A 13,269-nucleotide genomic window follows, 5' to 3' on the forward strand; every position below is an offset into this window, starting at 1 on the left:
CCTAGGAAAACGCCAAATGGGGAAGGATATGACTACACTTTACAGCACTGTATAGCGCGTACAGCAGATATATTATTTGGAGGCGATGACTGATTGAACAGCATGACAGTGCACCCGGTCGTAAAGCAACATCTGTGAAGCAGTGGCGTGTAAGACCTTAACTTTTCCCGGCGAATTGAATGTTCACATAACTTACGGGTTTGCTGCCGGGTGACGTCGCCGACCACCGCCGATATTTCGACAGGAGCACACCCTGCCATTCTCAAGGCACAAATGCAAGGAAGAAAAAATGTGCAAGCAAATTTATTACCTCGGTTCACAGAGGAGAAACGAGGAAGACACTACACCCAGAACGTCAACACAACAAAAGATAACCAACATCAGAAATATCGATAGTTACTATTAATTAACAGGTGAGGTAGCACTAATTCTGCCCCTCTGTTTTTTGATGAGAGACAGAGCCGGATTCCAAGCAGCATTTAGACAAAATTCACCATCTCTGTTAATAAGGTTGCTTGACAGTCTGATTTCAACAGCTTCCTTAATGACACTATCCCAATAGCTGGACGTGCAGGCCAGAATCTCCGTGTTGTTGTATTCCATAGGATGACCGGTGTCAAGGCAATGTTCTGCAATAGCGGATTTGCTCGGCTGGTGTAAGCGTGTGTGACGCTTATGTTCAATACACCGGTCTTCCACAGTCCTGATTGACCAATATACGACATGCCACAACTGCAAGGAATACGATAGACCCCAGACTTACGCAAACCAAGATCATCTTTTACGGAGGCCAACAGGGCCTTAATCTTGAAAGGTAGTCGAAAAACACATTTCACATCATATTTCCGTAAAATACGGCCAACCATGTTGGAAATGCTTCCTGCGTAAGGCAAAAAGGCCATAGGCTTGGGTGCCACTTCGTTGCTATCGTCACTCACCCGTTGCACAGAAGGCTGATGTCGCAAAGCACGTTTGATCTGCCTCTCACTATAACCATTCTGACGAAATGCGACTTCGAGATGTGCTAGCTCAGCTGCCAAACTTTCAGGGTCTGAGATAACGTGGGCCCTGTGAACCAAGGTGCGAAGTACTCCTTCACGCTGAGCTGGATGGTGACAACTATCAGCTCGCAGATACAAGTCAGTGTGAGTACGCTTCCTATAAACAGAATGTCCCAACGTACCATCAGTCTTCCTTTTGACCAACACATCGAGGAAGGGAAGGCATCCATTCTTTTCCACCTCCATAGTGAACTGAATATTCGGGTGGATTGAATTCAGGTGTTCCAAAAACCGGTTTAAATTCTCACTACCATGAGGCCACACAACAAAAGTATCGTCTACATATCTGAAAAAAAAAACACGCAGGTTTCAAGGTCGCTGACTCCAATGCACGTTCCTCAAAGTCCTCCATAAACAAATTGGCCACAATAGGTGACAAAGGGCTTCCCACTGCAACTCCATCAGTCTGTTCGTAGTACTGACCATTGAATGAAAAGTAAGTGGAAGTCAGCACATGGCGAAACAAATTTGTTAACTCGACACCAAACTTAACCTTAATTAGCTGCAACGAATCAGAGAGAGGAACGCGAGTGAAAAGAGAAACCACATTACGTCGACTGCAGGGATTGCGTTTGAATGACTCTGATATTTTAATCAGTTTTGATGTGTGTTCTGGGTGTGGTGTCTTCCTTGTTCCTCCTCTGTGAACCGAGGTATTAAATTTGCTTGCACATTTTTTCTTCCTTGCATTTGTGCCTTGAGAATGGCAGGGTGTGCTCCTGTCGAAATATCGGCGGTGTTTTCGTCGACGTCACCCGGAAGCAAATCCGTAAGTTATTTGAACACTGGCGTGTAGACAATAACATTCTAGAAATGGTCTGACCTTCCAAAGTTCCGTACATGAACCGAGTGGAGCGCGTTGGCGAACGGTGACTTCGTTCCAGACCCCAGCTTGCATCACCAGCAACACCTTCTCTGGTTTCTGCCCTTGAGGAAGACCAGCCTGGCGTCCCCCCCCCCCCCCCCCCCCTTCCCAGACATCTCGCTGAAAGTGTGCCGTGCCCTGCAAAGTTCAAGGAGTCGTAAAGACGAAGGGATCCACTAGTGTTTCTCTGCATACTTTTGATCGGCCAGTGTTAGGTTACTTCCCACCACGTATATTTTGCTGAAAAACCGTGAAGATGAAATCAGGAGCACGAGAGGCACCCGCAAACTTAGCATCAGTCGTTGTTCGTGCGGACAATTCGCGACTGGGAGAGGCAAAGCGAGGAGCAACAATGGTACACAAGCGGCCCTCTGCCGCACCGCCACACACCGCAGGGTGGACTGGACCTAAAAGTAACTGCACTAAATAAACGATTAATTCATTCGTCACTTGTTCATACTTGCTGCTGTAACCGATACAGCAACGAATTTTTTGATTAGCTGAACTGCGAAATTCACGCTGTCAGGTGTGAAAACTTTTAACTCGTGTTTCGCGAGAAACGTAGTCACGCGTCTAAAAGCCGTCGCCGCTGAGATGGCCCCTGCCCGTGCTGTAAAAGTGAGTTGCATTGCGTCCTGCTTTATCGAGTGTGCCGGCGAGATAGCCGTTTATGCGGGACCAAAAACTCGTATAGGGTTCCGTAATGCGATCAAGTCTTCGCGTTCAGTCGAGCGGCGAACTCTGCCGGCGAAGAAAAAAAAGGGAAGAGAACCGCACGATATACGGCACTGTGAAGTCCGGAGGCTAGTAATACCGTAGTATCCTGCGCGAAAGAGTTGATGGCCGGTTTCTGCCTGATACTCGTCAGAAAGAAAACACCCACCCATACTAAAGTAGATGTAAAAGTACAGTGCCTGGCAAAAAAAGCGTCTCATTCAAAAGGGGAGGAGGAAATGAAGTGAAAATTGACAGACAGAGAGGCTATCTAATGTTATTTCAGTGATTATAAAACCGAGTCAAATCTACAAAGACTTCGGCAGCACGAATGCAGTTATCAGTGTGATACTGAATCCTCCCTCGCATTGATTGTAGGCAAGGGTGTCATTAAGCCATCGTATCCTTAATGTTAAAACACAGTCCTGTGTTACTCAATGCTCTTTATAGGCTCAAAACGACGCCTTTCACGAGGGCAGGGCATCGTCATGTTATCCAGAAAAAAGAAAATGGACATAGCAAGTAACGGATCGTGCTCCTACCATGAGCTACTCTATTCAAAAGCGTAAACGAAAAGCATAAATATGTAAGACGTGAAAGGTAGCGAAAGTAAGTGAAAGGTGTTGTCACTCCTGCCAGAAAGCATTCGTCAAATACCCGGGAAACGAACGTGGAGGACATCGTACGATACGGTATAAGTGCCATCAAGAATAAACCTAGACAAGAATGTTCTAAAAATGTGAGCGGTCGTTTATCTCGTGCGATGCTCATCATCGGCAATAGCAACATACAGAGTGCGTTCCGTAAGTAATGCGACCAATTTATTTTTGACGCAACGGTACGCCATAGCGTGTTGTAGCCGGCTTGGCTAAGTGGAGGAGGCTGTCAGCTTCGAAATGCTCTTTGTCTCATTCGGCTGCGAACTGCCGGAGAGTCAGGACGTTTTGAGTTTATGTAACATGGCACAACGGATCATTCTGTAGAACAACGGTACGCTATCAAATTTTGCGTTAAACTGGTTAAGTCCGCCACCGAAACGTTTCCATTACTCCAGCATGCCTTTGGGAATGATTGCTTGTCCAAATCACAAGTTTTCCTATGGCACAAGTCGTTCATCGAGAGGCCGAGAGGAGATCACCGACGAACCTCGCAGTGGACGGCCGTCAATCGCACGAGTCGACGAAATTGTTTGAACTCTGACAGACGGCTGAGCCTTCAATTGATAGCACAAACTTTTAACATGCCAAAAACAACCGTTTTCCGCATTGTGACCGAAGATTTGAACATGAGAAAGGTGTGTGCCCAACTCGTCCCAAAAGTGTTGACCGACGAACACAAGCACATGCGAGTGCTTCGGTGCCGAGAAATGTTGGAAATGTGTGAAAATGATCCTCATTTTTTAAACCCAGTTATCACTGGTGATGAGTCGTGGATTTTTGAGTACGACCCCGGCAGAGTTCACAGTGGCACACCCCACCGTCGCCCCGTCCAAAGAAGGCACCCATGAGCAAGTCCAGGATCAAATCCATGCTCATTGTCCTCTTTGACGTCAGAGGCATTGTTCACCACGAATTCGACCCTACCGGGACTACAGTAAACTCAGCTTTCTGCTTGGAAGTGCTCAAAACACTGAAAAGCAGGGGCTCGCGCTGCCGAAGCGACATCGAGGACACGTGGGAAGTTCACCACGACAACGTGCTGAGTCACAGCGCCTTCATTGTCAACGCCTTCTTGGACAGGACCAAGACCCCCCCATTGGTTCCCCAGCCTCCCTACAGTACTGACCTGGCTGCCGCTGACTTTTTTATTTTCTATGTTAAAAGGAGTCATGAAAGGAAAACATTGGGACACGACTGGAAACATCCAGGCGCATGTTACATCAGCTCTAAAGGACATTATGGAAAAGGCATTCCAGGATGCCTTCCAGGCATGGAAACACCGCCTCCAGAAGTGTATCGACGCAAGAGGGTACTATTTTGAAAATTTTTGATTATTTGTACGAATATATTCAATAAATGATTTTTATGAATTTGGTTGCATTACTTATGGAACGCATCTTGTAAAGTAGGACCTCGCTGATAAACAATAAACATGGCCCCGGAACAATTTCACTGTTGTGTCCTCTTCTGAGACAAACTGGCCCACAGCTATTACTGATTGTTGATATCCACGATACTGACTTTGAGACGGAGTTCTGTCGGGCACATATGTGGTGAGCAGTAAGTGAATCCAGAGTAGCTGACCAGTTGCAATAAATGGTGGTTCTTTTGCGCCTTTGTCCATGCTTTCGATGGATGTAAACCAGTCTTCTTCAGAAATATATGTAACTTTCACCTTTTGTGACAAACCGTCGGCTGTTTTGGACTCATTTACTGATCTCTAACGTTGCTGAAGCGCAGCCATGTTCAAAATGTAGGTGTGGGAGGGATTTCGATGGCCACGGGAGTTCGTCAACATCACGCAGGCAATTCATAGAGGCACGTGCCGTGTGTGGGCGAGCATTGTCCTGTTGAACAACAGCGTCAACAAACTGTCGCGTGAGAGGTAATACGTGAGGACGCAGGGTGTCCGAGGCGCACTGTGAAGAGTTCCCTCAGTGCCTGTCGGAGCTACACCCCACGGCTACGCCCCACGGCTCTCCGCATCGTAATACCAGGAGCAACACCGCTGTGGCTCTCCGAAACACTGGAAGAATGGGATCCGGCCGCCATACTGGCAGACGATGGTCATCCAGGGTGGTACAGAGCCGCGACACACTGCGGTTCACGCTTCCCGCTCACGGCACCGTTCCCAGTGCGGTGTAACGGCAGACTAAGCATCGGCCGCTGCTAAAAATTAGTTGCGACTTCCGACGTTTGGTTGAGCGGAGGCGGACGTGGCGCTGTTGCGCAGGTAACACCAATGGCGAGACGGGTTTCTCCATCACGCCGCCAGCGGTTGGGCTGAGTAAAGCGCCTCTGTTGCCACATCCTGAATAATGTCCGCCTCCATAGCGTAGCTGTAGCGTTACCGCCTAACACGCAGGGGGACCGGGTTCGATTCCCGGCAGGGGACTGGCTGTTCTGTGTACTTAATCATTTTCATCATGATTGTCTTGCAAGTCGCCGAACTTGCAATGCGGTGGCCGAACTTCCACCAATGGGGCCAACAATGCCATACGATCATTTCGGTCTTGCCGCAGTGGATACACCGGTTCCCGTGTGATCACGGAAGTTAAGCGTTGTCGGGCGTGGTCGGCACTTGGATGGGTGACCATCCAGGACGCCATGCGCTGTTGCCAATTTTCGGGGTGCACTCAGCCTCGTGATGCCAATTGAAGAGCTACTCGACCGAATAGTAGCGGCTTCGGTCAAGAATACCATCATAACGACGAGGAGAGCGATGTGCTGACCCCACGCCCCTCCTATCCGCATCCTCCACTGAGGATGACACGGCGGTCGGATGGTCCCGGTAGGCCACTCGTGGCCTGACGACGGTGTGTTTATAACATGAATAAACAGAATTGTGCTGTGTGTAATATTATTGCATTTCAGCTACTTTGCATGTGAGATATTTGTCATTAAAGAAGAGAGATGAACAATTTTTTTTTTTTTTTTTAAATGTACGCCTATACCAAGACACGCGTCCAGCGTTCTAATACTCTAAATAAACAGTATGAGCCGCTGGGCGCAGATATTTAAAATCATTGCCGCAGCGCTTGATAGCAAGAAGCTGCGAAACAGAAAAAAGAACAATCTATCTTTTGTTAAGAAGTGTTCTGGAGACTTCATTATATATGTCGCCGACATGTTAAGACGTATTACATAGCACTGCTACAAGTTGTATTTCTATTTTGTGTAAAAACTATGTGAAACGACGAACAAACATTACGGTAACTCGGGTGTGGATACAGTGTACTTACGCACATCCAAGGACATTTAATTTTAAGAAGGAACGAACTGACAGAGCAGCGATTATTGGACTGCGCCATTTACAAAAGAAATATCAGTCTTGCATTTATTGTGTTTTTGTCAATGTGTAGAAGTTTAAAGCCAATTTGTTCAAAATATATTAATATTTTACGATGCAGTAATTTTTTTCTTATTCTTTTCTTTCACTAACCAAAAATGACGTTCAAATTGTATATGAGCTTTGTTACAGATTCGCTCTTTATCGCGGTATCTCGATTGTATTTGGGAGGCCACTAATGTGTTCAACTTCCGATCTGTTAAATCTTTCTCTTACGAAATTCCACTAATTTGCTTTCATTTCCATTTTTATATTCAAATACGTCCCTTAGGTATTTTCATCGAAGATTCTGATTGCGTGAAGGCAATCCGGGTCAAAAGGTCAATTATTCGCGTAATCAATCCGTACGTCTCCTGAACACAATCGAGAACCGACGCATCACTGATCAATTAATAATCTCTCTCTATTTTCAAGTCGTACTGAAAAACAGCCACACAGGATAGCCGTAAGTAGGCAATCTAGCGTTAGGTTGCATATTGTCAGTAAATATTACCAACCAACAGTTACAGCATCAGTGTTATTAATAGCCGGCCGGTGTGGCCGTGCGGTTCTAGGCGCTTCAGTCTGGAACCGAGCGACCGCTACGGTCGCAGGTTCGAATCCTGCCTCGGGCATGGATGTGTGTGATGTCCTTAGGTTAGGTAGATTTAAGTAGTTCTAAGTCCTAGGGGACTGATGACCTCAGATGTTAAGTCCCATAGTGCTCAGAGCCAGTATTATTAATAAGCAAGTTCCTAAAGCCAGAGGATCCCGCATTAGACACATCAACGTTCAACAGCTCTCGTTGTAAAGTTGTATTTTATGGCGCTGAAGTGTTCTCTAGCCGTCAGGTATCGTCAGCAAATGTTTCGTGTTGATTTGTATGAATAACAACAGTTCAGTACATCTTACTGCTAGATTTGCAATGAAAGTGTCGTCCAAAGACACGTTCACCGGCGAGGAAGACAGCGTTCTGCTGCAAAACATTCCTCAAATTTGTAATGGACAAAACGCCGTACCACTCTGTCGTGATGCATAAATATCCAAGAATGCAGTGCAAGAAAGTGGATATTTTGCTCTGGGTACAAAGAAATGTTACTAAAGTTCTGCGTAGCATATATGACGCGAAGTTAATGGAACTTTTAGTCCTGTATAAGCCGAAACTTCCCACTACCGGGTCGTCGATAGTTTAAGCAGACTTTCTCCGTGATTTAAATCCGACAGAGTATCTGGGCCTAGGTGAAAAGTAATGTGACAAAAATTGTCAAGAAGTTCACGTTCACTGAGGTCGAAATGCCGACAAAAGAAGCAACGGCAAATGTTAGTCGGGACTAGTCCAGAGTTGGCACACATACCAAGAGGGTAGTTGGCAGTACGTTGATTTGTGAAGGCCTGTGACGAGTTTTGTGGGATACGCGACTTTTATTGTTGCCATGTTAAAATTTGTTTCTTTTCTTAAAACACAACAGAGTTTAGGAATGTTCAAATGTGTGTTAATTCCTCAGGGACCAAACTGATGAGGTCATGGGTCCCTAAGACTTATACACCACTTAAACTAACTTATGCTAAGAACAACACACACACGCGTACCAGAGTGAGGACTCGAACCTCCGGCGGGAAGGGCAGCGCAATCCGTAACATGACGCCTCAAACAATGCGGCCACTCAAAAATTAAAATGGTTCAAATGGCTCTGAGCACTATGGGACTTAACATCTGAGGTCATCAGTCCCCCAGAATTTAGAACTACTTAAACCTAACTAACCTAAGGACAACACACACATCCATGCCCGATGCAGGATTCTAACCTGCGACCGTAGCGGTTGCGCGGTTCCGGACTGTAGCGCCTAGAACCGATCGGTCACACCGGCCGGCCGATTTCAAGAGGAACGACCGTATATTACTAATCGCGAGTAAGCCAGATGCCAGATAGAGATTCATCGGAAGAAGTCTCAGGAAATATCGTCGAGCCACAGAGAGAGTAGTGTACAAAACACCCGTTCGCCCTATACTTGAATATAGCTATTTAATTCGGGATCAGTATCAGGCAGGACTATGGAGGAAATAGAAAAGACCAAAAGAAGAGCAGCATGTTTGATTACGAGTTCGTTTAGTACTTGTGGAAGTGCCACGGAGATGCTTAGACAATTCCAGTGGTACACGCTGCAGGAGGAGCGTCCTGCATCACGTGGTGGTTTACTGGTGGTGGTAGGTTCCCGTGGGATCAAACCGCTAGGCTTACACACAATCTAACTTAAACTAGCTTACGCTATGGACATCACACATACCCATGCCCGAAGGACTCGAACCTCCGACGGTGGCAGCTGCGTGAACCGTGGCAAGGTGCCCTACACCGCACGGCTACACCGCGTGGCCATGGTTTGCTGTTAAAGTTCGCAGAACTTATACCGCTAGGAGAGTCAACCAGTGTATTGCATCCTCCTGTGTATACCTCGTGAAAAGAGTATGAACGTAGAAATTAGAGAAGGATGAAAGCCCACCCGGGAGATTACCGATAATCGTTCTTCCCGCGAAGCATTAGCAATTGGAAGAGAGCGAGAGTAACTGACCGTGTTACACAAAGTGCTCCCTGCCACACAACGTAAGGCAGCTTGCGGAATGTAGGTGCAGATCGTGCTGGGCAACAAGACGAGCACTACCTGTTGCCTTTATCTATCACACTAGCTATTGCTCCTAAAGTAAACACTACCCACGCATTAGGCCTTTGGTGCGTTCCAACCGCCGATAACTGCCTACAAGGCAGTCCAAGGAGCGGTGTAGGGTCGTGGAACACGTAATCGGCAGCTCGCAGCCAGTGCATGAATCCTTGTTGATTCAAGGAGCTGCTGCTCAGCAGCCCTCCCTACCCCAGAAAGTCTGGGTCTTCTCCCACCAAAGACAACCGCGCTATCCTTTCGGCTACTTATATAGACGGTCTCGTTCGTCCTGTTCCGTACAAAACACGACGTAACTCGAGAACGAATAAAGCTACGGTAAAATGAAAGGCATAATTGATTTTACCGCAGTATTACGTATCTGTTCCATGTCACACTGCCCTCTTTCCATGTGAACAGAACAAGCTGCATTCAAGGTGGCGGTTTCTACAGTGGTCTCCGTGTTCGTGACATACAGCCTAAGAAGTTTCCCCTCCGATCCCACCTCACACTACTCGACTCCAAATTTCTGTTCACCTGCCTGTTCTAGTTTTAGACGGCTGGTTACACTCATATGGGCCAAGCTTTAGATGCAGATCTTTGAAGCTGGGGCGGCACAAAGCTGAGCAGAAACACCTCGTACCAGTATCGGCCTCGTATGAAGATGCAACTGCGTGTGCAGCGCGCAGTACGTTTCGGACTCACAAACATCCTCGGTAACAAGCTCGGCGCTGTCGCCAGACCGTAAAGTATGGCGCCAATCAGCCGGCGGCGTTTATGGCTCCAGTCAGCCATATTGCTGAGCGACACTTTACGGCCCCAGACGGAGGTCCCTCTGCAATAAAGAAAAATCTAGAGCCAGCGTTGACGGGCGACTCTCAACTGGCCGCCTATACTGTGCTATACGACGCGGCATTAGCAGCGAAGAGGTTACTGGGCGCTGACCGCTGCCAATAACAGCTCCCCACCCTGTCTCTCCCTCCTCTCTTTCTGCTCTTCCCAGACCATATTTTACGACTGTGGGAGACGACGTTTTACGGCGATGGTCGTATCGGCGGATATCATCGTTTGATGATGCACTGTCTAGTTACGAAAACATTGTGCAAAATATATGTTTGATTATGTTCCGGCAACCAAACTAGAGAGTTATCGTGCGACCATATTCTCAGGTCACTGTACGATAAGGTGAACCAAAGTCCAGTTTGTTTGTAAATTAGTTATACAAAAGTAACGTTTCCTGTGAAAAAAGTAAGTAAGTTACAGAAATGTCTGATACAGCACTGAATACACTGTATCTTCAAGTTTTATTCCCACCTAACACTGTCAGTTTCCGCTGTTACCGCTAGGTGGCATGCGCAAACAGTCATCATGGAGTCATTTAATGGTGGAGATTGTGCGCAATGTCGTTTACGGTTTCATGAATGAAAATTAACTAGTACAGTTCAGAGATGGTTCAGGACGAAATATGGTGATCCACCACCTCAAAGACAAACTGTTACTAATTGATAAGTCGCTTCACCGAAACTGACTGAGAACGACATAACGTGCTGGGTGAGTGTCGGCATACAGTCTCCGATGCAGCAGTTCAGCAAGTTTGGCCGTCTCACATACATAGCCCGGGTAAATCAACGAGACGTGCGAGATTAAAATTTAATGTGCCTAGTGTGCTCGCATAAGCCGTCGCCAGCACATTGGTCGGAAAAGATGAAGCGCGAAGATCGATTAGTAGGCGCTCGATCAAGGGCGCCTGTCTCGAGAGAGGCCAGAGACACACCCACAAGCCACGCGCTGCCAACGCCCTCTCGAGAGCAAGTGTTTAGGCCGGCCCGCCGCTGACTGGGGGGCCTCACTCACTCATTCACTCACTCATCCAGTTTAGTGTCTGTCAGTTTACTCACAGATTGGGTTTAGTTCATCACAGGCTATGACAGTACATAGCGACCGGATTAGTGACTGTAGTGGGACTATTACTGATGGATTTGCACCACCAGCATGGACTCTATTCAACTTAAGTAAAATTTCCAGTTCCTCTAAACAAAGCACCACATTAATCTACATCTGCACTTGTGTTGTAGCATGAGGGTACCGGCCAAACCTTGCTTCCTTGTGGTACAAGACTCTACACGTAGTGTTGCAGTTTGGAAGCTGTTATGGAAATGCCTGTCATTCAAGCTCTGCGAACTAGAATTGTTGTAAGGTTTCAAAAAAAGTGACAAAGAAAAAAGAGCTGAGTTTTGTGTAGTTTCTTAATAAAACTGTCTTCTGTCCTGCAGTAAAGTGAGTTGGAGTAATCTTCGGGTATGAGGTGAGCAGAAACCACATCACGTAATTGAACATGAACGGGACTAGCCTAAGGTAAATATTTTTCGCACTGTAAGCTTTAACAAGATTTACGGTCCTGTCTTTTTGGCCGAGTCAACTGTAACCGTCATATCGTACCTGGGCATGCGGGAACAGTATCTCACGCATCAGTTCCAACAGCACATGGGCACAGATCATATTTTCAGTAAGATGGCGCGCCACCACGTCATCATGAAGTTGTAGCGCATCTCGGGAGGGATGTGCCGACTTGGACTGGATGTGATGGAGCCATATGCTCGGTGCCACAATCTCCTAATTTAACTCCTATTGGCTTCTGCTTGTGGGGTTGCATTAAAGACAGAGCCTTTGTTCCTCTGCTTCCGAGGAACATCGACGAGCTGCAATAACGGATAATATTAGCATCTATAACTATACATCAGGAATTTGTTCGTAGGATTTGGCGGGAAACTGGTTACAGATGGGAATCCGTCGTGTTACAAAAGGTAGCCACATTGAACATTTGTAAATAAATCTTCAGTACATATTGTATTCAGTACTGTATCAAACATTCCTGGAAGTTATTTACTGTTGTGTCTAGACAAGACAGCCTAGACACAATGAGAGGAAGCCGAAAGGCACGCGCTTAAACTCAAGCAGGCTGGCGTGAGGTCTGAAACAGGATACGTAATGAATGCTATAAAGAAAAGTACGTAGCTTCTGGAATACTTAACTTTAATCCACATTTGTAGAACATCGCTCTTGATGATACATGCTTCATATAATAAATATCAATTGAATACGGCGCCTTGCTAGGTCGTAGCAAATGTAGCTGAAGGCTATGCTAACTATCGTCTCGGCAAATGAGAGCGTATTTGTCAGTGAACCTTTCCTTGCAAAGTCGGCTGTACAACTGGGGCGAGTGCCAGAACGTCTCTCTAGACCTGCCGTGTGGTGGCGCTCGGTCTGCTATCACTGACAGTGGCGACACGCGGGTTCGGCGTATACTAATGGACCGCGGCCGATTTAAAGGCTACCACCTAGCAAGTGTGGTGTCTGGCGGTGACACCACATTTACCTTTGTCACAATTAAAGGTTACTAGTATATAACTAATGTATAAACACCGTGTATTCACCAGCAAACCTGCCCCTTCTCTTAAGCTGAGCAGTCTATGTCAAAGCAATCGCATCCTCGGTACATTCCCTCCGATTGAACCGCAGGGCACCGACTGGTAAGCACGGCGGTACAGTAATACCACACGTAACGTGGTTATTCGGGAGAGAAGTTTGTAATACAGGCGTCAAGCGCAGAGGTTAAGCTAAGCTAATTAACGCAAGCACGCACATGCATATACCACAAGCCATCTCACAGTGCATATCGGAGGATACTTCGTAACGACATTTGCAGTTCTCTGACTTATTGAATTCACCTACTGAGTGAGTGAAAAGGGTACCTGTTTCAGGTTGCCTATCAAACGGCTTTTGCAGACAAGAAAAAGACTGATCTGCAATATTTCATATGATTATTGGCCGAGTTGAAAAATCTAAAATGATGTCTTAATCTGTGCATTAAGAGCAATAATCTAATGCGAAATGTTTAGAACAGTAAGGCGAGTGTTACATTTAGAAACTGTGTGTTTGTCTTAATGCAAAGTAGATGACGTGTGCGTAAATTACCCACACTACCAGGTG

The sequence above is a fragment of the Schistocerca piceifrons genome, chromosome 9 (assembly GCF_021461385.2).
Source record: "Schistocerca piceifrons isolate TAMUIC-IGC-003096 chromosome 9, iqSchPice1.1, whole genome shotgun sequence".
Taxonomy (NCBI): domain Eukaryota; kingdom Metazoa; phylum Arthropoda; class Insecta; order Orthoptera; family Acrididae; genus Schistocerca; species Schistocerca piceifrons.